The 24,297-nt window shown below is 41.1% G+C and overlaps 1 protein-coding gene across 12 annotated transcripts in view; it reads left to right on the forward strand.

Annotated features, from left to right (window-relative positions):
- Window positions 1-24,297, forward strand: part of MCF2L (MCF.2 cell line derived transforming sequence like) — a 162,318-nt gene that overhangs the window by 38,070 nt on the left and 99,951 nt on the right. The window lies entirely within an intron of this gene.

Here is a 24,297-nt window from a genome sequence, read left to right on the forward strand (position 1 = left end):
GGCCATAGTTTTTACTTTTCTTCCTCTTTCTCAGTTCTGTTGCTGCGTTAATTTAGAGCCTCTTCCACAAATTGCTGGTTATGAGCAGAACTTCCCCTTCATGTGGAACAGGTTGAAGCCCTAAGTAAGAAACATTCCTGATCCAGGACCTCATACGTTTTCCATATCACTGTCTGTTGTGGGTTTTCTGCTTAGGATTGAATTTTCTCTGTCTGATACAGAAACAACATTAAGGCACTAGCTCTTTCTGTCAGTCACTACTCACATTTGTATTGGCACTGAGCTTGGAAGCCTCACAGTGCTAGTGTTGTCTAATTCATGCAAACAGGCAATAGAAATCTGACATTCCCAGCCTTAATCCTGTGGCAGCCCCACTAATGGTTTCTTTCCACCTTGGAAAGGTGCCACTATTACAACTACCATCTGTTTCCTCTCCTCCAACAAAATTTTAGCACTCTGCAAAAAGAAGAAACATCTGCAAATCGAAGATCAACATGTACGTAGTTCTTTAGTAAATATGTATGCGGTGCTAGTATTTTATGTACAGGCAACAACATTTGGTTATTTCAGCTTCAGTCAGTTTTTCAGTAGCTCCAGATTTTCTGTCATATTCACAGTTTAGACCAAAACTTTACACTTCACTTCCCTGGCTTTGTCTTCTTGACAGGCAGAACTTTTGAAGTTCTGAAGGCTCGCTCACCTGTCTTGACAAATTAGGAGCAGATGCAGGAGGAATGGACTCACATACCCCCTCCAAGTGCCCAGCATCACTGGAAGGAGCAGGCTCACCGCACAGAGCAATGGGGACACCCTCGGACATGCTGAAGGGATGTTGTGGGCAGCTGGAAGGACATGTTTTGCATGTCCTCCCCATTCCTACTCCCTTGCAAGCTTGCCTGCTCTTCCTTACCCCTGTAGCATCTGTCCTAGATTCACTTGATTTTCAAGTTTGGGAACCCCAAAAAATATTTCTGTGTGTAGCAGGGTGCTCTGTGTGGGTGTGTGAATTTGGCAGGCAGGTCTGAGCAGGAAGGGCCTTAAATTACTACTTGGCAGCTTTGTCAGCTTTCTACATAGCTGCCAGAGTTGAAGAGGTGTAGTTAAGAGCTCTGAAATCTGCAGGTTGTTAACACATCCTCTGCACCCAGGTGGCATTTAATGGTCCCGGGGGATGACTCTGCCTGGTATTAGCTTGCTGACCCTTCATTGCAGATTTCCTGCCCCAATGTTGAGCTTAACCATGAAAGATGTGTCGGATTTCCCAGGCCAGAGAGTACAGAGCAGGCATGCTCTTCCTGTCATGAGGTTTAAGACACCAAGGCTTGAAGGGTGGGAGCTGCAAACAGACCCAATTAAGCAATTAGGAGTGGATTGCTCGTGTTTTCTACGAGCATGTGCTGTTACAGCTTCTGCATGCACCTACTTGGCATCTGTTTCTTAGTATATTGTGGCCTAAATCAAAATCTTTATTTTATCACAAAAATGGCTGAATCTAGTGAAACTGATGGGAGTAAGGTTCTGAGATGGCAGCCATCTTGTCCTTATTAAAGAGAGCTGCCTTTGGGTACTCCAAGGAAAACTATTTTGCTTAACCTTGAGTTTGATTAAATTTTATTTTTAATCAAACTATTGTTGCTTAAAAATCGTGTGTCAGCACATTTCAGCTCAGTAAGTGGTGGGTTTGTTAGGGCTTTTTTTTTATTATACAACGAAAAACAAAAAAGAAAATGCCCACTTCATATCCATGTGCACTTCTTTTTGGGACTGTCAACAATAATGACCTCTCCTATCAGACCATCTACCCCAGTCTTTCACTGGTTTTAATTGCAGTTGCTGCACTGCAGTAGGAAAGTCGCAGTCTGTGTGGATAACTTTCAACAGATGTGAACAGGAAGGGGATGGGGCAAAATAGGCATTAAGCAGTAAGTGATGGCACATTTAGAGTGGCTTTTCAGAGGATAGCATGGTGCATAATTGTCAGTTTTCCACTCAGTCTGTTGGCTTTGGGTATGTATACTTAAAGCTTACAGAGCCAGGAAAGCCCTGCCTTGACTTCTATACTCAGTGATATGAAAGAAGAAAAAAACCTGTTACTTCGATGCATTTTTATTATCATAGTGACTCAGAATACTTTCTTGGCAAGAGTGCCTGGCACACTGCCTGCCACGCTTGCAACCACAGAGCGCCAAGCTGCAAGATTACCCTGTGCATATCAAGTAACAGGGAACTTCTGCAGAACAGGGACAGCCCAGTGCCTGAACAAGGGTGTGATATGTAACACAGGCTGCGTTGTCACCAAGGTGTTTGCTCTAAGCTGACGTGTCGAGGAAAGCCAGGGAGCAGGAGGTGTTTGGGTCAATCACCTTTTCCTTTAATGAAGGAGGTCAAGTGAGTTACTTGCTATTAATAATTTGTTGTTTCTGAGTCAGCCGAACACCTTCTTAAGGTTTTCAGTATCTGAAACGGTGTACTTCAGCCAGAAGTTTGAGCCTGCTGTTTTACAATATCTGGCAAAACCACTAATTTTGTTTCCGTTTCTTTTGTCCTATTAAATATCAGCCAGATATGCTTTTATTTCAGACAGAAAGAACATCATCTTGGATGCTTTTCTATGGATTAATCACTTGTATGTCTCTTGAGATAAGCCTGTAATACTATGTCAGCCATTTTGACCTCACTTTAAATCCTCCAATTATCCCAATAGCTGCATAGCTTGAGCATGAGCCACTTGGAATGCAGGCATCGTGATTGAGGCAAACTGTCTGGCTGTCCAGGCTTTAACGTTGCCCTTAACAGCAGAGTGGATACAGCCAGCTCAAGCCTTGTGGAACAGTTTGGGTAAGTACACAGTCCTGGGCATAGGTACAGACAGGATCATCATCTTGGAGTTTGACTTACTGCACAGTCTGGGTAGTTTCAGACAATAGACCTCCTTGCTTAAAGCAATCTTGGATACTAGTTATATCTTCAGTCTGTCTCTGCTGGTCTTTTTGTGGCTTTTGAGTTTTTGCACTAATGCTTTTAATTTCTTGATGACTGACGGCAAGTGCTATACGAGTTGTGGTGCACCAGGGGCATGGAACTGACCGTCAGGCTTCCCATGTGGCTTCCCGGAGCAGCGGGGAGTCTTATGGTGAATCCTGTGCTGTGGTGGAAACATGTTAAACTTGGTCCCGCAAAAGGTGTAATTGCCTGTGAGTTTCAGCAAGAGAGTAAGCTGAAATGGAGAAGCCTTGTGATACGCATCCCCAAACGTTTCTGTCTTCATGTGAAGACTGATGTTTGAGCTTGGGAGGAGCTGGTGTGACAGGGCCTTAAGCGGCTGAATCGCTTTGAGGACACAGGGGATGACGGCTTCCTAGCAGAATGTGGTGCTTAAACTGTGGCAAGCTGATAAAGCACCGTGCAGTGTGGTGTTGCCTGATTTCAAGGATGTTGGCATGCAATGCTGCTCGGCAGCAGTCTGACTTCTTAACATTGACAGTCTGGACAAAGAGGTATTTGGCGAATTGAGAACCACACTGCTGTATGGCAGGTAGGTTCTTGCTTTCAACCTGCACTTTTACTTTGGAGTGTAAGCACTGCTCCTCTTCATGTGCTTGAGATATTTGCTAAGTGCCAGTCTTACTAAAAGGCTTTCTGTCTTCAGCACTTCATGTAGCAGGTAGAAAATTTGCACCAAGAAGTGACCATCCTAGTTCTTTTATAGTCCTAATTCTTGTTGAGCCAGAAATGTATCTTCCTTTTATTTTGACTCCTGCCTGTAGCCTGATAAATTTAGAGAGAAGGTAGCTTTGCATATGAGTCAACAGGATAACCGATACAAACAGAAAATAATGAGAATACACATAGCTGATTTTAAAAATGACTCTTTAGGCTACAAGCTTCATTATGAAAAATATCAAACAATTAATTACAGTCTTTCTGTAAAGGGTTTTGTGTCTGGCTTCTACGCTGGGCAAAGTGCTTTATTTTGATCAATATTTTGTCCTGGGCTTCTGGTTGTCACTCCATGTTACCCTGTGTTACTTACCCAGTTGGTCGAGGTTACCTCATGTCACATGCCTGCGTTTTAACAGCAGCTTTGCATACCCAGCCTTGCATCAGCTTTTGGCCCGTGGAGTGCCCTAAACGAACTGGTGTGTTGCGTGACTCATGCTTCCTTTTTCCATGTTTACCTGACTTGTGTTACTACAGACATGGTACCTCCCAAAGCAACTGCTGTGGAAAGGCCCTGCCAAACTTTAATGTTTCCTGCTGCTCTGTATCCTGCTGCCACAGAGTATCTGTAATTGAATTGATTATTCCCTGTTTGCATTATCTCAGCGTTTTCAGTTTTTGGATTTATTGCAGTGAAGAAGGAGAGAATCATTTGGTGAATTCATGTGGAGAGATGAAAACTAAGAGCGGGTTTGTCTGATTCCCAGCCTGCCCCTGAGAAGTGCCTGAACTCTCAGGCAGGCTCCTGCTGTGTGGCCAGGCAAAACTTACCCAACTTATCCCCTCTTGCTCCCATATACCGTGCACTCCTCTCTCCAAACACTGCGTAGTTTCGCTGTGTTTTGTTTCCAGCTTCCAGTTGAGTCTGTAACTTGGTTGTTATTACCCAGTGGATTTGTTATAATAAAGGCAGCTTGATACTTTCTTTGCTTAGCATTTCACTTTTTTCACACAAATTTTGCTCAGACATTCAGCACGTTTTTAATGACAAAGTACATTTATATAAAATGGTCTGTTCTTGTAAAAATACTTGAGAAAAAATTAAAGCTCCCACATGAATGTTCAATGTAACAAACAAAGCAGAGTAAAGACCCACATTTATGTGTGAGGGAGCGATTTTCTTTGAGGACTGTGAACAGTGGAAGAAGAGAAGGAGAAAGACAGGGTAAGGAAGCAAAAACCGGCTGTGTTTGTGCAGCTTGGATGAGAACAGAAGGCAGAAATAAGATTGTATAAGAAGATTTTCTGGATGTTTTGCTCATAGATAGTCATTTAGTTGGACATGAACCTGGGGCTCCCATAACACAGTATCCAAAATACAATAGCTTTATGTTTAATAGTTATGATGGAATATGACCTACATACACAGAATCACAAGATGGATGGAAATTCATCATCATTACTTAATTCATGCTTCAGTAGATGGGAGACTCTAATTATGAGACAGCTCCAGTCTGCTTAAGACCTAGACATTTGCTGTTTTTTTCGAGGACAGCCACAGTCAAAAGTCCCCTTTCTGGGTTCTGTGAAAAGGCTGCTAAGGATGCAAGTGGCCTGTGGGATGTGCTTTGGAGTTCTGATACTAGAGATTTGAAGGTAAAGAGAGGCAAAGAATGTCTGAGCACATTGGAAAGAGCTGGAGGAAGCCACTGAAGTTGTTCATGGTGATCAAAATGGTATCAGCAGCTTACAGAAAAAAAAAAAAAAGGTCTTTTCTGTGTCATCCAAATCACTTTTGAAGTAACTTACAAAGTAAAGGTAAGGAAAAAATACAAACCAACACATAGCATTCTGAGCTTTCTAATGGTATCCTTTCTTAATTTCCACCTTCTAAGTCTCTTCAGTGTTTCTTACCTTCAGCTCATGCCATACTTGCTTTTCAAGGACATTGCAATCTGCTTTGACTTTGGAGGCATCATCGTTTCACCGTCAGTTCCTTTGAAATCAGTATACCTGAATTGATTTGAGAGCACGCAGCCTGAAGCAGGAGAGAATTATTAATAGAAACAGTTTCTCTCTGTTGTTGCATGAAGACAGAAGATGAATTATTGCAGTGTGGCAGGTGGAGGGGTTTTTCAAAGCAATTGTTTACATGTTTGAAGATCTAACAGGGAATTTAAAAGGCCTGATGAAAGCTGGATGGCACAGAGGGCTGCCATACATTTCGTATTCAGGAGAATGAAGGTATGCTATATTGTTAATTTTGCACAGCGTGCTTAGCAGTCGTCTAAGTTAAAGCATTGCTAACTGTTCCAAACCAGCCTTCAAAAAATCTGGAACAAACTTTTCTGCATCCTACCACCTGCCTTTTAAAATGTGGAAACAAAGCAATTAACTCTGCACTTGATTTGACATAATTTTTACCCACCCTCCCACCGCCCAGTGGTTCTTTCAGTGTAATGGTCTAGGACTGAATTCAGTAAAGACTCTGCATGTCATTTGCATGATGCTGCAGGGAACTCTTATCAGAGCTGGTGAGAACAGGCAGTATTTAAATTTTTATCCCCTAAGGAGGGCAAGAATTTAGAGAGATCCAGGAGTGGTTGGAAGGGAAATACAGGTATTTGAGGCAGTCCCGATGTGTGGCTGCCAAGGCAGGAAGGGATCTGGGTGTTACCTTTTGGCATTCACATTGCAGAGAAGCCCCTCCTGTTCCCCCGTGTTCCCTCAGGAGTTCCTCTCCCATCCTTTCCCATCAAGTAGCTCTTGACCTTTTGCAGGTGTCGCTGGTGGCTCTCTGGTATGTCTTCTGCCTGAGAAGGAAAGCAGGAGCAAGCGGTGGTACGAGAGCCTTCCCACTTGCTCATTATCGACACTGCCCTGGACCAGCAGCCTTGCTGGTTTGACAACCACTTTGGGAAAATCTGTGACATGTGAGATGTATGATGCGTGGCTGGTATAGTGAGTTAGCCCTATGACATTAAATAGGAGCAAATACAGTATATAGTATTCAGGTTCAGAGATACACATGGAAGAAAAGGAAGCAAGACAACTTGTATGCTTACATTCTGCTATTTTCTAACCTTTTTCTCCACTCCTAGCAGCACATCAGCTTGTGGGGTAATTGAAAGGTGTCTGGTTTTGTTCATGAGCCTCTGTACAGCCTCACAAGCCTCATGTAAGTGTGAACAGGAAGGCTAACAGGTCTGCTCAGTCCCTGCCATGGGTGTGCTGCTGTCCTGTGCAGGGAGCGTGGGCCACACTGAGTGCTGTGCTGGGGGTTTGCAGAGCCTCCCCCCAGTAAATCCTGCCCCACTGCCTGGCCAGGTGTGTGTGGGACACTTTGGCTGTCATGGGCACTTTGTCTTGTTGAGCCTTGAGTGCTTCACTGGCAGCTCTACTGGCTGCAGTTTGCTGAAGCTGTGAAGTACTCAGGAAGGAGTTAGTAAAGTGTCAGATGTAGGGACCTACAAGAAAGATGGGGACAGACTTTTTAGCAGGGCCTGTCATGACAGGAAAAGGGGTAATGGTTTTAAACTAAAGTGGGGGAGATTCAGGCTAGACAGGAGGAAGAAATTTTTTACAGTGAGGGTGGTGAAACACTGGCCCAGTTTTCCCGGAGAGGTGGGAGATGCCCCATCCCTGGAGACATTCCAGGCCAGGCTGGACGGGGCTCTGAGCAACCTGATCTAGTTGCACCTGTCCCTGATCATTGCAGGGGGTTGGACTTCGTGACCTTTGAAGGGCCCTTCCAACCCAAACTATTACATGATTCTATGATTTAATTTTATGTCATCATTAATACCAGAAATCTCAGGCTTTGAAAATTACCATTGCATTCATGAAATACTTGGGGGGAAGAGGGAAGCTTAGTTTGAACTTTCCTTTAGAAAGGCAATTTTTGAGAGTGAAAGCCTGATTTTTTAAGTGTTACTAATAACATATTAGCCAGTGAATAAGTTATTAAGCTATGAATAAATGAAAATGTATTTGTTTTAAAGGTTGGTCATCTGCCTTGCTCTATTTTTGTTCCTGGGTACGGCGCTGCACAGCCTGCCAAGCCCTTTGCAGATGAGCTGTACTGCACTCGACAGCTCCTTGCCTCAAGTAACTTGTTATCTGTATTAGACACGGCCAAAAAAGGGAACGTCAGACAAGCATGGTGGAACTGATGAGGGAGGAACATTCCCAGCAAGAAATAAGGTCAGGCGCATCACTCCACAGTACTTTCAGGAGGCTTCAAGCAGTTTTTCTAGCTGTGCTTGTTCTTATTTGGGCAAATAAGGGGTACATGCCCCATGGCATCTCTTGGCAGGTCTGGTACTCTACTTGGAGGTGGGAGTCCTGTTGTGGTTCCTGCCCAGCTCATTTGCTTGGTTTCCTTTCCCTAGGGATGGGGTGGGATGGGAAGGAGCAGGGTGAGGGAGAGCTTGGTGTCTCCTCCCCTGATAAAGTCAGGGCATGGCCAGGGTGGGAGCCCAGGGAAACATCAGTCACCTCATCTTGTCTTGCCTGGAGGCAGCAAGGGTGGCATCTGGTGATGGCTGTAGGGAAACCTGGATATCCAGGATGATTACCTGGTTTTGTTCTTCACCTCAGTTGCTTCTGTCAGTAAGCAACTGAAGTTATGTTCTGAATAGTAAGCTATGAAATAGCATTTTTGCACCAATGTTTTAGTTTTCATCTTCGTAACTTTTTTTTTTTTTGAGAAGTTGATTGGAAATTACATAGAACATCCCATTTCATAATGCTAAATGCAGAATTGTGGTTTTATACTGTGGGAAGTCAACACTTGGTTTGCTTGTTAGGCTCTGACAGATGTTAAATGGTCAGTTAACAAAACTGCAGTTTCCTGAAACAAAAGTTTCTAATGTCAAGCAGTAGTTTGACTTCTAGTAATAAACCATGTTATTGCCACCTAAGAAATTAGGCCAGTTTAAAACAAACAAACAAAAAAGCAAACAAACAAAACCCAAACCCAACAACAACCATTTTCAATAAAGCTTTTAATTTGTGATGCGTTTTGAAAACAGTTGGTCCCAAACCATCTTGCAAACAAATCTTTTGCCCTAGGTTTGCCCTCAGTTATGTGGATTAGAATGTTTTCCTTGTTAGAGCGTTAGCCTTGTTTGTAATGAAAAGACATCTTTCTGCTGAAACTGTCAGCAAAAAAAAGGAAGAAGATAAATTTTGGTGATTTTTTTTTTTTCTTCAACCTGAAATTGATAGTAATATGTTGTGATACCAAAAGCAAAATTTCAACCAACTGTGGAAGAATCTTCATGGCAAAAAGCTTATTTTTTGGTCCAAAAAAAATTTTGTCTAGCAAAAAATTTTCTGTTAAAAATTGCTAGAAATTTATGATTAGCAGAATTTAGCAAAACAGTATTGTTGAAGCAGAAGAGACCTTAATATTCTGCAAATATAATGTGTATTTTATTTCTAGATGCCTTATTCAGAATCATAGAAGCCTATGAAACATATTGTCTTTTACTACAAAGATAGTGTAAAGTATGTCTGAATAACCACATTATTATCTAAAATTGTTCTTTCTTTCATTTCTAAAAACAGGTTAGAGACATTAGTCTTTGCTGGAAAAATAAATAAATCATGATTCTTTCTGAAGACAGCCGACAAAGACAGCATAATAAGTTATGGTAATAACCTGATTTTCTGTTTTATAAAACTATGTCACAGGATGCATGACTGAAAAGCAAAATATAACATACTAGAGGAAACAATGAAGCTGCTTGCTTCCCAAAATAATTGCTCGACACTGTCCGACTCAAAAGTCATTCAGTTGGAAGATTATCCCATGTGAAGAATCAGCTCCATTTTGTCATTAGAGACTATTCATTCTTTTCAGCTTGTTGGTCACGTAATTTGCACTGACTTTATCTGGCTATCAGTTGCCTCAGTAGGAGCAATTAATCCCTTAAATTTATACTTTAAAAAAAGTAATGTTAGAATTGGATATACTTTTTCATGAGTACGGGTGTAGAATCACACTGTACTTGGAAGGCTGGAAAATGACAGCCTCATTTGGCTTTATGCAGGTGAAGTTTTCTCTTGAAAGTCTTGGCCTTATGACTTATTTGCATTTGTTGTGAAATACCTTCCTAGCCTACCTCTAGATAACAGGACAGGTAGACAAAAGATGCTTCCATAAGCACGTCATTTCTTTTAGCTCTGTCTCCATTTAACTGAGGAATTCAGATAACTAGACAGAGAAAATTATTTTATATGGCATTTTACTACAGGCAGGTGTTCACACAGGCCAGTTTTATTCCATTAAGGATGATCTGAGCTGCCTTCTACAGTGAGTGGAAAGGGACAGTGTCTTCTGAACACCCATCGGTGCAGGAGTCAACTCCTCTGAGCTCCAGCTGAAAGGGGCTGCTCTGTGTCCATCCTGGGAGCCATCTGTGGATAATAATCACCCTTGGCTTAAGTTAAAATGCTTTTTTAAACCACATGGCATCTGGTGAAACTAGGGCAAGAGACGGGTACCTGGCAGTTATCTGAACCATTGAACTGATTCAGTTTGTTGGTTCAAAAGAAAACTGGCTTTTTTGTGGACGGGAGAAAAGAAGTGTTCTTATTGTCAAATCTGTAGGCTGCCCTGCTTCACCCTGTACCCACCTGAGCTGGTAGCAGGACAGCGGTGGGGACACATGGCTGTGGTGCTGGAGGAACAGGGATGGGGTAGAACTCTACTTTTATTTGTCTTTGTTAACCTCAAATCTGAAATGGGTATTTTGTGGTAGAACATTATGGCTGTTGATTCATTGTCTGGCAAAGCAGAGAGATGGTTCTTGCTCTCTTTGTCACAGTACTGTGGATACTTGATTTCTGCAGACATCTGCATGGATGCACTGCCCATTAAACCCAGTTTCTGGACCAAGACTTTGGACTTCTTGATGCTTTCCTCTGACAGGGTTCAAGTTAGTTAATTTTGAACTCATCGGCTATCTTGGGGTTCATTTCAGGAGATCTAGTATCAGGTTCTTAGCCTTCCATGTTGCATGAATTAGAAACACATGACATTTCTGCTCATTCTCTTCCCTGCCTGTGCCTGAAGAGTGCTGCACTTTAAGATGTGATACACAGTTTGTTTTTACACAAAATTTTAATTTCACTGCTGTAAAAGGTAGGAATAATTACATTTTGTGTGGCACCACTTATCCAAACTCTTTTGCAAAATTCTTCATGCCTCTTAAATATTATACATGATGTCTCAAGCAATATTTTTCAGCAGGCTTTGAAGATGAAAACTGTATATTTAGAAATTACAGGGAAATTCAGATTTCTAGTATCTATAAACCAATACAAGAATTTCTTCAAGTACCAGATTTTTAACTCAGAAGGTGAGTAAATAGGATGTAGGTGCAACCAGTGATTGACTTAGACTCTGTGTTTCCCTTTGCATCTTGACCTTGCAGTATGTCTGAAGAAAACTGCAATAGGGTGGTGATCTGGGAAAGCACCAAGCTGAAAGCTGAAGGTACAGACTGCCTCTGAAAGTGTTACTTTTAGTTTGACATTTTGTTGTTACTTTTTCGTGAGCCAGTAAGTTTCTCTTCCTTTCTGGTTCAGTGAGTATTATCAATTGCAATTTGCAGTTTTGCCATAGCTGAATCCATCAATTGAAATGGGAAATGGGATAGAACAGTCTGAAAAGCATTGTGGCTTAAAACTAAAGTAGAGACAAAGCGTACATTATAATAGCAACAACTTTAAAGTATCTAAGTGATCAACTGCAATCATAAGAACTAGAAGCAATTCATTTGTTTGGGGTTTGTTTGTTTGTTTGTTTTTTCTGAGACACCTTTTTTGAGTTTTTTCCAAGTCATCTGTTGAGAGCTACAAATATTGTTAAGGTTTGCTATTTATCCTCTTCTGACCAAGAAAATCCTAACTACGTGGCAGCTGGCTACTGGTCTTACAGCCTTGATATAAAACATACTCGTTATATGTTTCTTTTTTCCATTTAGAAGTTGATACTCATAATAAACATATCTTGCAGTGCTCAATTATTTATCTTAAATGTTATCTGAGAACATTTTGGTCATTTACTGGGTTATTAACTTTTATTATTTATTTGTAATACTTGCAAAGTTAATGTGAGAAATACATATTATACTTCCTACTTTGTCTATGCTATCAGTTCCTGTTGTGTTGCAGTTTGATATGAATACATTCAAGCTCTCAAGTTTCTTCCATCAGTTGGGAAAGTACCTTAAGTAATGGATTTGAACTGTAAGATACACTCCGAAGAGCAAACAAGGTTAATCTTTGTTTGTCCGACTGCCAAATGTTTGCTCCTCCAGAGTCTTGGATTTTTTTGATCTGTAGGCCACTAATTGTCTTCTGTAAGATCATGTAAGTGCAGGTAACTCACCAAGGAGTTGTGTTTTACCACACTTAATCAAAATCCGTACCCCTGAACAGCCAATACTTGTAGTGTCCAAATAAGCTGCAATTAGGTTGTTTCTTACCATGATGTCTTGTTCACACATGCACACTACTCTCTCACCTCCTCTGTCCCTGCTGTTTCAATATTGATACAATATGAACGGGGTGATCCCAAGTCTTGCTTGTCTGTTTTCTTTAATACACTACAGCACAACAGCTACTCCAAGTGAAGTGTCCATCAGTCCACACCGAACAGCAAGTGCACAGGAGTTCAGGCAAAGCACAAGCAGTTCCCCTTGCATGGCAAAGTTGCTCTCTCCCCATATGAGTCCTGTGAAGTTAATGTGGGAAACTACGCTGGGTCTATGGATTCCCTGACAGAGGGTATGGGAACAGAAATTAGCCTTGAAGATATTAAGGCCTACCCATGAAAAAGATGGGAGTAAAGGAGTATCTGGAGATATTAAGGTGTACCCGTGAGAAAGAAGGGAGTAAAAGAGTAACGTTGACATAAGCGAAATTAGCCAATGATATGTTACTGTTGTAGCCTGTAACCAATAGCAAAAAGACACATGAACTGGTAAAGACTACATAAAAATGCGTTTGTGGCAATAAATGGAGACTGCTATTTGTACTTAAGAACTTGGTCTATGTTGTTTGTCCGTCTCAACCGCGACAAGTTAACTCTCACCTTGGCCTTTTGGTTCCCTGTTACTGCTGCCCTAACCAGGTCCCTGCTCTGGTCTCCTGCCTGAGGTCCATCTGCTGCACCCAGCCTCACGCTACCCCTCTTCTTCCAGTGCCTGTATCTCCTTTTATCTCCTCGCTATCCTTCAGTCCCTGCTGCCTCTTCCCAACCTCCCCTGGACCAAGTCCCTTCCCTTCCACAGGCCTCCTCGTGGTGTCTCCTGTCACTCAAAGATGACTCTTTCTGCCCAACATCTTCCTTCACACAGGTCCGGCCTCCCTTTCCCTTGTGCTGCCGTCTCACTGATGGGCCTCCCCTGAGCTGGCAGCTCACCTCAAACTTGCACCACCAGTCACATTTAAGCTGCTGGGGAACCTTCTGCCTCCTGTGCCTCATGGTCTTTTGCTGGTGAGAGGAGGCAGAGGCTTGCACCAGGGAAAGAAGTGAGCTCCTGGCCAGACTGCGTGTTTTGGGGGAGTTGTGGCAAGCCCCAAGGCTGCCTTTGCCCTTTCCAGAGGTTATGGGCTTAACACGTTATAGATAGAGAACTACCTTCTGGGTGTGGTGGACCTTGTATGAGGTGCTCAAAGGGGTTCCTCCTGAACAGAGGGTAGAAGGATGCTAATACAGTGTCGATAGGAGACATGACAATTTGTCAGGACATAGAGGAAGTAGATCCTAAATCTTCACAGCCATGAAAGATTGCATCACCCGGTGCCTGACAATAAAGATGACTTTCCGAGGTCCTTTGTCAGAGGGGCCCCCTTCAGAAAAGAAAGGAGAACTTGTTCAGCCAATCCTTTAATGACTATGTCTGTCTGTGTGCATTTGGAGGAAGGGGGCTCAGATAGCCAGATTAACTTTAACAGAAGATCTTTGTGTAAAACATATGGACATTCAGAAAGAAATATCTCTGAAATCACTTTTCAAGAAAAATGTGAAATTACAGGGAAAAAAAAAAAGTATAGCAGTATTTTGTTCTTTATCAAGGTCACTTTGTGGTAAATATTCAGAGAATGATACTTCAAACCTATTTCAATTTTTTGAACCGATTTCTGGTTAAATTTTATTTGAAAGAGATTGTTCAGCTGCCTGTGTAAATCAGTAAATACATTTAGAAAGGCTGAATTATGAGGAATTCTGTTTGCTGTACTCCTTGTTGTCATGTGTAGAGGTTATTTGAAGTTGTATAAAAATTCAGCAATTTAGTATTATTTCTTAGTTCTTTATTTCTCAAGCACCAAAGCAAGAAGACATAATCCTTCGTTAGAGTTGGTTATTGGAGACTTGAGGACTAAGGTCCTGTTCATTGTTTTATAGCACTATCTACCCATTACAAGTGAATTTATAATTTATTCTCCTAGTCTGTGATAACCTAATCAGCTGCCAACACCTGAAAGTTCTGCACACTTGTGATTTCTTCAATTCCATCCTGCTAAAACACAGAGCAAGGCTTTAATTGCCTTTCTTGAAGAATTCTGCAGTAGGGAAATGGAGCCTCATTCCTTCATTTGCAGTTAGAAACTGCTTGCTCTGATAGCTCTGAAGTTTGTACAGGCTTTATATCTACCTTAAATACATTTTCTTTAGCTCTTTTTAACGTCTAAAAAAGTTAACACAGACTTGAAGACTACTTTTCTCTCCTTTGACAAAGGAGTTTGGCTATCATGCTTATAGTTTCTGTACTTCCTAACAACTGTTAAATATATAATGCTACACCATTTATCTGCCTGCATGTGTGTACAACTTGTAAATAATTTAATGTTTTTCTTTACCACTTGGCCTCTTCACATAACTCTAAAATGAGGAAGATAAAATTCTGCTAAATTATTAATTCACTGGGAAATTGAAACAACTGATATAAATTAGGCACTGAAAATGGTTCCCTTTTTCTCTGTGGGAATCAAAGCAGTGAACACAGCTGGATAACAGCAAGGGAGCTAAGTGTGTATGATGTTCATGGAATAATTTAGATGATTAGAAAGGATTTCTCCAGGGTCATCCAGTCCGACCCTCTGCTCAAAACCAATCTACTTATCATGGACATGCTCGGTTGAGTTCTGGGATGGAGATGTTTCAGGAGTCTCCTGTGTCCTTGGGTACATGGGCAGAGCACATGGGACCTGTTGACTGGCCTGTGGAATTTGGTGGCAGCTCACAGCATTAAAAATTGCTCCACTGGTTAAAATCTTTCCAGCAAAGCACACAAGCTCTCCAGTGCCATTGTGGCAGAACTAATTTCTTGAGCAAAATATTTTCTGCTCACTCTAAATGGAATTTTAATACATCAGAACACAGGTAGATGATGAACGCTTCTAGATCTTACTATTTCAAATAATCTGGTTTTTGTCAATTTTCATAGTAGCCAGTTGTAGGGGTTTTTTTTGTTATTTACCATTTTTTTGTTTTGGTTTTTGCCATATCCATGTACTACACATTGTAGTAGTTTTCCCAAACTGGTTTGAAATGTTTGAAGGTAATTAAATGGTTGTATATAAGGAAATGTTACAAGATAATAGGAGTATCCAGAACAGCAGCAAAGTCCAGGCATGTAGCTGCAAAACAGAGTATTCTACCACTAAAGTTTGATGCAGGAAAGCTTGCATGGTATAATTAATGGTTTAATAAAGAGCTATGTAAACTATAGTTAAGCCAGTGTTCTGCAAAGTGTCTGCACTCAGAAACAACCTTTTCCCTGATGTAACTTTGGTTTGATTTGGATTTATTTGGATTCAAGATCAGCTGGGAAGTCCTAAAACATTTGTTTGTCGTGTATCTTTAACATGAACTGCAGCATCTGTGCCTCTTCTGTTTCATTTTCATACCTGCTTCTGAGTCCAAGGATACATCTGGAAATCCCATATGTTCTTCTGATGGGGAAGGTCAGTATGTGTGATGCTTTCCAGATGCGCTGCCTGTATTTAAGCGTACAAAATAAAAAATATCCCATGCAGACCTGTGCATTATTAATAGAGGCACCTGGTGCTGTGGCCTCTACACATCACTAATCTGAGTAAAGATCGCTTCTGTGACTTAGTCTCTGATTTATGTTTGATTGCATAATGAAAGGACTGGTTCCTGAGATGAACCTGTCCTTGCGTTTGGAGTTCCATTGCTGATTGTTGACCACCCTGTTTTGCGAACTGTTGTCAATCACACAGGTGCAACACTGGAGGTTGTTTGGAGGGCAAAGCAGTTTTTCTGTGAAGGGGGTGGGATGTGTGCAGGGACTAAAACAGACACAGTTTAAATGCACAGGGACTGTACATATGGCATGATGGATGGAAAAATGAGAGTGGGATCAGGATTATCACCTGGAAGAGATGCTGGTTTCTGGAGAAGATCACCTTCCTCAAAGATCTCAACTACTTCATCCTCCGAGACCAAGTCCCCAGTATCAGTCCTGTAGTGTGAGCATTGTTGCTGCCTCTTTGTGAATAGTCGTGCTTTCAGTGTCATCATCATCTTCCTCAGACAAACTTGGATAGACCAAGTCAGTTGGGTATGAAGAGTGAAGCAATGGGGTAATTATTTTAAGTGACACGCTTTTCAGAAGCACATCCTTGATGGACAGCAGAGCATGCAGTGTAACATTTCTTCTGTGTGGGGACAAATGAGAACTGCTGGCACAGCACTATCTTTAACGGAGAAGTGAGAAGCATCATTTAGATTGGCTGGAAAATAATAATCTGTGAATCGAAATGTAACAAATGAGACCAAACTCTGAGAGAGAGGAAAGGGCTACTGGCTGCAATTGACCTTTGGTTGTAGAGCTCTACAGCTGTGCAGATCCACATTTTGTACCCTTTGTAGGCTCTATTTACATGAGAGAATATGCAGGAAAATATTTTTGCTCAGATATAATTTTTAAGGTAATGTCTTGACTTTTGCCTCTCTCAGTAGCTTCCATACTAACCATGTTACTTCCTTCTGTGTTTTCATGCAGTGAGACTATGTCAAGAGGAAGCATGATTTTATCACTGCCTATTTCTTCTTCATATCTTTAATTCACAAAATCTTCAGTGTCTTTCAACATGTTCTGACGTAATAATTCATTTGGAGACTGTAATTCCACTAATGCATTTGCACATTGTGCCTTTATTTGGTCTCTAAGTGTATAGCCATAAATAGTAATCAGTAGTGCTATCTTACGAAATCATGTGAAGATCTCTTCTAAGAATCCAAAAGAGAGACAAGCACAGCTTGCAGTACCCATTTATTTTATTACCTGGAACATATCCCTGTATAATTCACCATGCAGCTGCACAAATGGAAATGTCCACACCAGGGAAGTGAGAGGGAAAGGTTACTGGGAGCAGGAATCCTCCCTCTGGCACCAGTACAGAGTCAGGTCAAACAAAGCGCCTGTGTGACTGTGGCTGTGTTCAGCAATGGTGCTTGCCGATAAGACGCTATAGATGGAGTGGGTTTTTCAGTCTTTGTAAGAATTACAGCCGTATCAACTCTGTATCATACAGCATTTGTTGTACATTTTCAGAAGGAAATTGTCTGTTGATTCTTAGTTGTCAAAGAGCTTTTCATTTTTAAACTTAAATGTGGACTTGTCCTAGTCCTTTACCATTCCAGATGGCATTAAGACCTTTGGTCTCCCTGTCACTCTGTGTTTACATCTATTTGCTTAAATGTCTTAAATTCTGACTGTGTAATTGAAATATGTCTATTAGAACAGTCTAGCTGAAAAGCAGAATGAGGCAAACTAACTCTGAACAGACTAAAACTTTGACTGTTTAGTAAACTGGAAAATGTTCCACCAGTAACTCCCTTCATCCCAATTCAATTAAATATGCATATCTGTAACATGGGGAAAATCCTATTTTGCTGGAGGCCTACATGAGCGCTCATCAAAATCAGCAGTTCATGAATTCTTGGTACTCATTAATATTACGAAAATCTCATTCCTTCTCCAAACACGTGATTTATCACTCTTGGACCCCTGTGGCCATTTCAGAAAGCTGCCGTAAAAAACTTATTGAGCTGCATCGTAACAGAATTAGGTTCTTACAGCCTGGGGATTTTTACAGCATTTCTGAAAGGTCCCTAAAAGGTATTACTTATAACTGCATACCACCTTTGTGAAGTATTAATAGCCTTGTTTCTTTTGTGCTGAATGGATTACTGCCATATAAATTTGTAATTGGTGTAACAGTGCATGTAGAAGAATTTCAAAGCAGCTACTCAACTGAAAACGCTTTTGCTTTACTAATACTCCATTCATGGAGAGGCTAAAAAGGGAGGATTGTGAAATGTGGGAAAGAATTAAAGTCTTGACATGGAAGAGGTGAGAGCTGAGCACAGGATCCCTTGGGTCCCAAAGCATGTGGCAACAGAGAATGTTTGTCAGAGGAAGGAAATTACGGTAGCAGAAACTGAAGGCTCAACGGGTGCTTCTGGCCCACAGTAGCACGGCAAGACAATATCCGCTGTTTATGTAGGTGTACAGCAACCATTTCTCACTGTACACATTAGATTATTGAGAACAGCGTAAGCTATAGCCAGGACCACCTCTGCTGGGAGCTGTGTAGACATGTAGATCCAGCAGCGGTCAACACCGTATTCTACACTTTGTAATTGTCAAAGGTATCGTCTTTAGGAAAAGACATTCTGAAAATCAACCATCTAATCATAGATTTTGCAGTATCCTGAACCCCAGCAAAATCAGCCTTTCTGAACAACTGAGAAGTGTGCTCCTAAGTGGTGCAAGAGGTTGCTCTGTCTCCTGTAGAGAAATGAAAGAAGTGGAGGTTTCATTAGTGAGCTGATGACTAATATTAAATGTGTCAGACCCAGCTGGGGAGAGCAGCAGTATCTGGCCAGAGTGAAAATGCCTACAAAACTCTTTTCCCTCTCTGGCTGCTTCTGCCAGAAATCAGCACAAGGGGGAAGTACTGTGTACCTGCTGTAATTAAAAGAAACAACATTTGAACTAGAACTCTCTTTTGAGCATAATTAAAGTATTCCTAAATTCCAGCAAAGCATCTTTCAACATCCCATTTTGGCTTTCTCTTCCTAAGCTGATTCTGCAAAGAGCTGTTTGCTGGAAAGTCAGTCAATGTTATTGACTGCATGTGTTGTTCATTTTTTTATGTTCATATGTGTTGATATAGAAATGTATATACACATACATACACACAGATGCAGATGATTTTTGAACACTAGCATAGCTCAATGAACGCAACTACTTACCCTCAGCCCATTAGTTTTTGTTTTGTTTTGTTTTGCTTTTTATATAGCTGTAGCTGGCATGTGATAGGAATGACCACTGTGCCCCAGGTTGTAGGTGCTGGGAATGGCCAATATGCCTGAAACTGTTGTATCTTTACAGGACATTGTCAATAAAGCTTCATTTGATAAACCATTTTAAGTCACTTATTTTGGCTGCCAACTGTTTTATCTGGTTTATGTCAGCAGCTTCGCCTTGCTATGACTCCATGGTGTGCAGGCACAACTGTGCAATGACATCGAAGGTCTCCCATCACTTTCTTTCTCCTTCTCTTGCTGCAAAAACCCCCTCTCTGCGAGCCCACCGCCTGCCATGGTCATCTCCCTCCCTTGCGTTTTTGTCACAGCAGCAGCAACACTTGTGTACTGACCACAGAGCTGGGATGGGGTGAGAGTGTGGGCCCATATCAAACACAGGACCAAAATAATTCCTGGGAGCTTCCTAATCTGTTTTCCACATGCCTTCATTTCTAACCAAAAAGGTGGGCCTCATACCTCTGACAAATCTGCTCAATCCCAACCTGTAATTGCAATTTGCCAGGTCATTTTGCCTAATAGAATTTAAAAAAATGAGTGAGCTTGTGGTGGTAGTTGCTTAATTTGCTCCAGTATCACAGTAGCCTTTACCTGCAGCTTTGGATTGACACCAGAGGCTAATGAGGCTTTTCCCACATTCTGCCCTCCTGTTCTTCACCAGTGTTAAGTGCAGCTTTCGTGTTTCTTCCCAGACCATCTCTGAAGTTCTGAAAATGATTGCTAGTTGCCTTCAAAAGGGTTCACATTAAAGAATAAACTAGAAGTGCTGTCTCGTTAGATGTTAAACCTCACTTTGCCTGGCTGGTAATAAAGAGCTGTTCTCTTCTGGTTATTTGTCTGATCCACTGTGATTTTCTGAGTGCTTTCTATTACTAATGGTGCATGAACTTGCTTTTTCTGGAGACAGGTCAAATTTGTTGCTAACCCCTAGGAAATTCAGACATGCAATATAAGATTACTTAAATTAGAGGGACAGATGTTAGGCTTTAAAAGCTTTTTGTTATCTTGACAATTAAATTTTAACACTTCCAGAATATTCAAACTCTGTTTTTATATCTCGCAAGGTTTTTTTCTTATTGTAAATTTAAATTATGAAATTCTCTGTGGTCTAGGATTTATGGTAATAGTCTATTTCTTTTTTTTAGAGAGAAATGGCTTTAAGTAAAGACTGGCAGCTGTGGTTCAGCAGCATAATGTGCAAGTATAAATAGAATGCAAGCTGTCCAGTTATCTCAGTCCTGATCTACTTATATTCATCAAATGCTTATTACAATCGTGGTTTGTCTCTGAGCAGATACATCCAGTTAAGATTAAGCTTGGACAACTAACCTAATTCGATCTTGTAACTGAATTCAGGGTTTCTGTGTAGATTTCTTGTGAAACCAAATAATTCTTTTAACTCCTAACCTTCAGTAAATTAATATCAAAATATTGAGAAAGTTTATCACTGTCTATGTTTCTGGGGGATACCGAGTTTGTTTGTAGTAGCTTTTAGTTTTGCCAGGATATATCTCCATCTCTATTTTTCAGATTTCTACCCACTTCAGCTTCTCCTTATATGTCACGCTATTTTATTAAATGACATTTCAGTTCACAGATGCTCTAGATTACACTGTGGGAGTCCTTTCTTCTTGTTAGAGGGAATTTTCTTATAGCGTAGCCTAAAAGTGAAATATAAGCACGCCTATCCAATTGTAACACGTATAAAAATAATATAGGCAACGGATGTACCTAAACTTTATATCCATCTCATCCACACTGAAAAAGGAAGAGTCATTCTTTTGTTGTATTTTGATCTACTTGGCATTGTGGAATAATGATTTATTTAACAGGTTTTTTCTCAGCATTTTCCCTCTACAAGAGCCCTGTGGAATTTGTAGGTGTAAAAATATCAGCCTCTAGCTGACTGCTGTTTTAGCCTAATGAGTAGCCTCTGGTGTGGATTAATTTTTGTCAGCTTGGTTTTAATTTAAACAAATCAGCACAAGCAAAATACTTGCAATAATTCAACATCCATGTATGCTTATAAGGAAGCTCAAAACCAAGTATGACAGCAATCAGTGCTCCCTTGTTACAGTATATGTGTGTCCAACTCTATAAAACAGGTTACATTTCAGATTAGAAGTAGCTTGTATGTTATATTTTAATGTACAAAATGATGATTTTGTTCAACAGTGTAGTATGAGTCCAATTTAGCTTTCTATTTGCACCACTGTTCTCAACAAACTAAGCGTTCGCAGAGATCAGTGATGAAGCATGCTTTAAACAGAAAAATCTAAACATTTTGCTTTTCTTCCCCCTCATTTCATTCCCACTGTTATTGCAAATGTGCTGATGCTGGAAGATACACATTGCACTTGCACCTTTTTGGAAAAACAATGAGATTTACCTTGTATGTACCCTTATATTTTGTTTTTAGAAACTATTCAAAGAAACAGTAATTTCTGAGCTCTGCATATGTGTGTCAGATGCAATTCCCCATGTAATTTCCATAGTCTTTTATGTTCTTAATGTGAGAACTCTCCTGCAGTCAGTCCTTGTCTTTTTATCAGGAATGCGATAACACTTCTGATACTGAAGTTCCTCTGTAGAAGCTCCTCCCTGCAGGGACTCCAGGCGCAAGACAGGAGAAGTGGTGTTGTAGATATAGATGACTCCTGTGCAGTGTGTGCGTGGTGGCATCTCGAAGTGCCAGGCATGAGAAATGCCATGTTTTCTTGTCCATGAGATGCACTCTTTTCCCTTTCTCCACAATTAAAGAGAAATGGCAACACCAGTGGCAGTGGCATATCAGCAGATGTGAAGATAAACTTGTTTTGAGGAGTGGAGTAAACACAGGAGAAACACTAGAGCGGCATTGATTCTGCTACCAGAGCCTCCTGCACTGTACAGTTAGGAGGCATACATTGTCCTCTAATGTGAACTTTTCAGTGACGTGTAGAATGTAAGGATGTAAAGAAGGGCCTGTAAATAATTGTTAGGGTTTAGAGGAAAAATCACAGTAGGGCCTTTGAGATGTCCCATAAAGATAAGGCTCCCACACAGGCAAAAAGATGAAAGGGACAATGAGAACACCCAGTAGTGATAAAAGTAAATGCACCTTGATTTAATGATTCCTAGAAAAACTTGACATTATGGTAATAAATATCGTGAGATTCCCTGAGCTCAAAAGAGGAAGCGGAGGAAGTATACAGACATTAAGTCAGTTGGGCTGCTTCTCTTGTCAGTGTGCAACACTACACCTGGGGTCAGAAACGGGCCTGGAATTGAAGCATGAGAAAAATAAGCCCTGTTTCATTGCCACGATTTTATTGGTTCCATCAGGCTGTTCATAGTCATTTAAAGATAACCACGGAGGTGTTACCAATTGAATGTTAATGTTTATGTGACATGAAAGAAGAGAAAGGTGCAGTGTAGTTGGTTTTGCCAGACTGTCATGGTTTAACCCCCACCAGCAACTGAGCACCACACAGCTGCTTATTGACTCCCCTCCAGTGGGATGGGTGGGAGAACTAGAAGGGTAAAAGTGAGAAAACTCATGGGTTGAGATAAAGACAGTTTAACAGGTAAAAACAAAAGCCACACATGCAAGCAAAGCAAACCAAGGGATTAATTCACTGCTGCTCATTGGCAGACAGGTGTTCAGCCGTCTCCATCACACATCATGGTTCCTTGGGAAGACAAACACCATCACTCCAAACATCCCCCCCTTCCTTCTTCTTCCCCCAAAATATGTACTAAGTATGACATCATATGGTGTGGAATATCCCTTTGGTCAGTTGGCTCAGCTGTCCCAGCTTTGTCCCCTCTCAAATTCTTGTGCACCCCCAACGGGTGGGATGGTGTGAGAAGCAGAAAAGGCCTTGACTCTGTGTAAGCCCTGCTCAGCAACTGTTATCAACACTGTCCTCATGCTAAATCCAAAACATAGCACTATACCAGCTGCTAGAAAAAAATTAACTCTGTCCCAGCCAAAACCAGGATGCCAACTAACACTCAAAGAACGTTACTGTCTTTAGATTGCTATGTAGTCTGCTGATGCAGAAATCCTTCTAATAGGAGCTTTTATTATAGTAATGCCAATGGCAAGGGAAAATATTCAGATTATTTTCCTGGAGATAGAGGCTGCTTCTGTTTGGAAAACACTGCATTACACCATCTGTTTCCTTCTGATTGCACACTGCCATAGCCATTGTTGTGATTAATTTCTTTGCTTCTAGGCACAAATTTGAGTGCTTGAAAGAAGATTAAAAGCTTGTTTTGTGAACAGGGATGTAGCTCACAGCTAGCTTTCAGTAGGATTGTGTATACTTAACAACTTTACAACTCAAGTCATCAATCTTCTGCATGCACTTGATACATGAAGAAAGCAAGGACAACATCCCTTTGCTTTATTGTAATAAATCCTCTGGACAAATTGTCAGTGAGCTTTCTGCTGTGTGCCACTAGTGTCATTGCACACTCAAAACGCCACAGGGACAAGGAGTCACTTTTCTAGATGGTGGCTCAGCTGCTGCAAGAAATGTGTAGTTTCATTGGCATCGTACTCGATTGTCAGATCAGGTCCTTTGGTCATGGGGCTTGGTGTACTCCAAATCCTCAAAGAAGCAGCAGCCTGCCAGGCAGGAGGAAAGCTCCGATGGCTGGCAGTATGCTGCAGGTGTCTTCTGGTCACATTCAGTGCTTCCACTTGGAAACTGAGCAGCGAGGAGCAGGTTGCAGTGTTGTCTCTGCGGATGCTATTGCTCCCCCGTATCTGAGTGCAGCCACTGCTTTGTGCCACCCAGTGATTAGCAGCAAAAGAAAATGTGGAATTTTGTTTAATATGGATGCTGTGCCTTATTTCAGTACTTCTTTTGTTTGAACCCTGAATATATTATACAGTGGCAGTGTATAGCAGGGTGGTTTTTTACCCTTAAACTGTTTTCTTCCATCCTTAAGCTCGGTAGGCCTTTGATCCAGGATGAGTAGCATGGCTGCAGTATGCAATGGTCCATCTCCTTACTATAATGAGTTTGGAAAACAAGTGACAATTGAATGGAATGCATCAGTTTGTATTTATTTTAATACCATTCTTGATCATCACATTTCAAGATTGTGGCATTTGCTTGTGATTTCATGTTGAAAGTCAAACATTTCCCAGCCAAAACTGTAATGATTTTCTTTTGTTAGCAAGGTCTATTCAAGCCAGTATTTTGTATTTAGTTAATATTTACTTCACTTGGGACTTAACTAAAGGTTACCTGTTTTAATTTGCT

This window comes from Patagioenas fasciata, chromosome 1 (assembly GCF_037038585.1).
Source record: "Patagioenas fasciata isolate bPatFas1 chromosome 1, bPatFas1.hap1, whole genome shotgun sequence".
NCBI lineage: Eukaryota > Metazoa > Chordata > Aves > Columbiformes > Columbidae > Patagioenas > Patagioenas fasciata.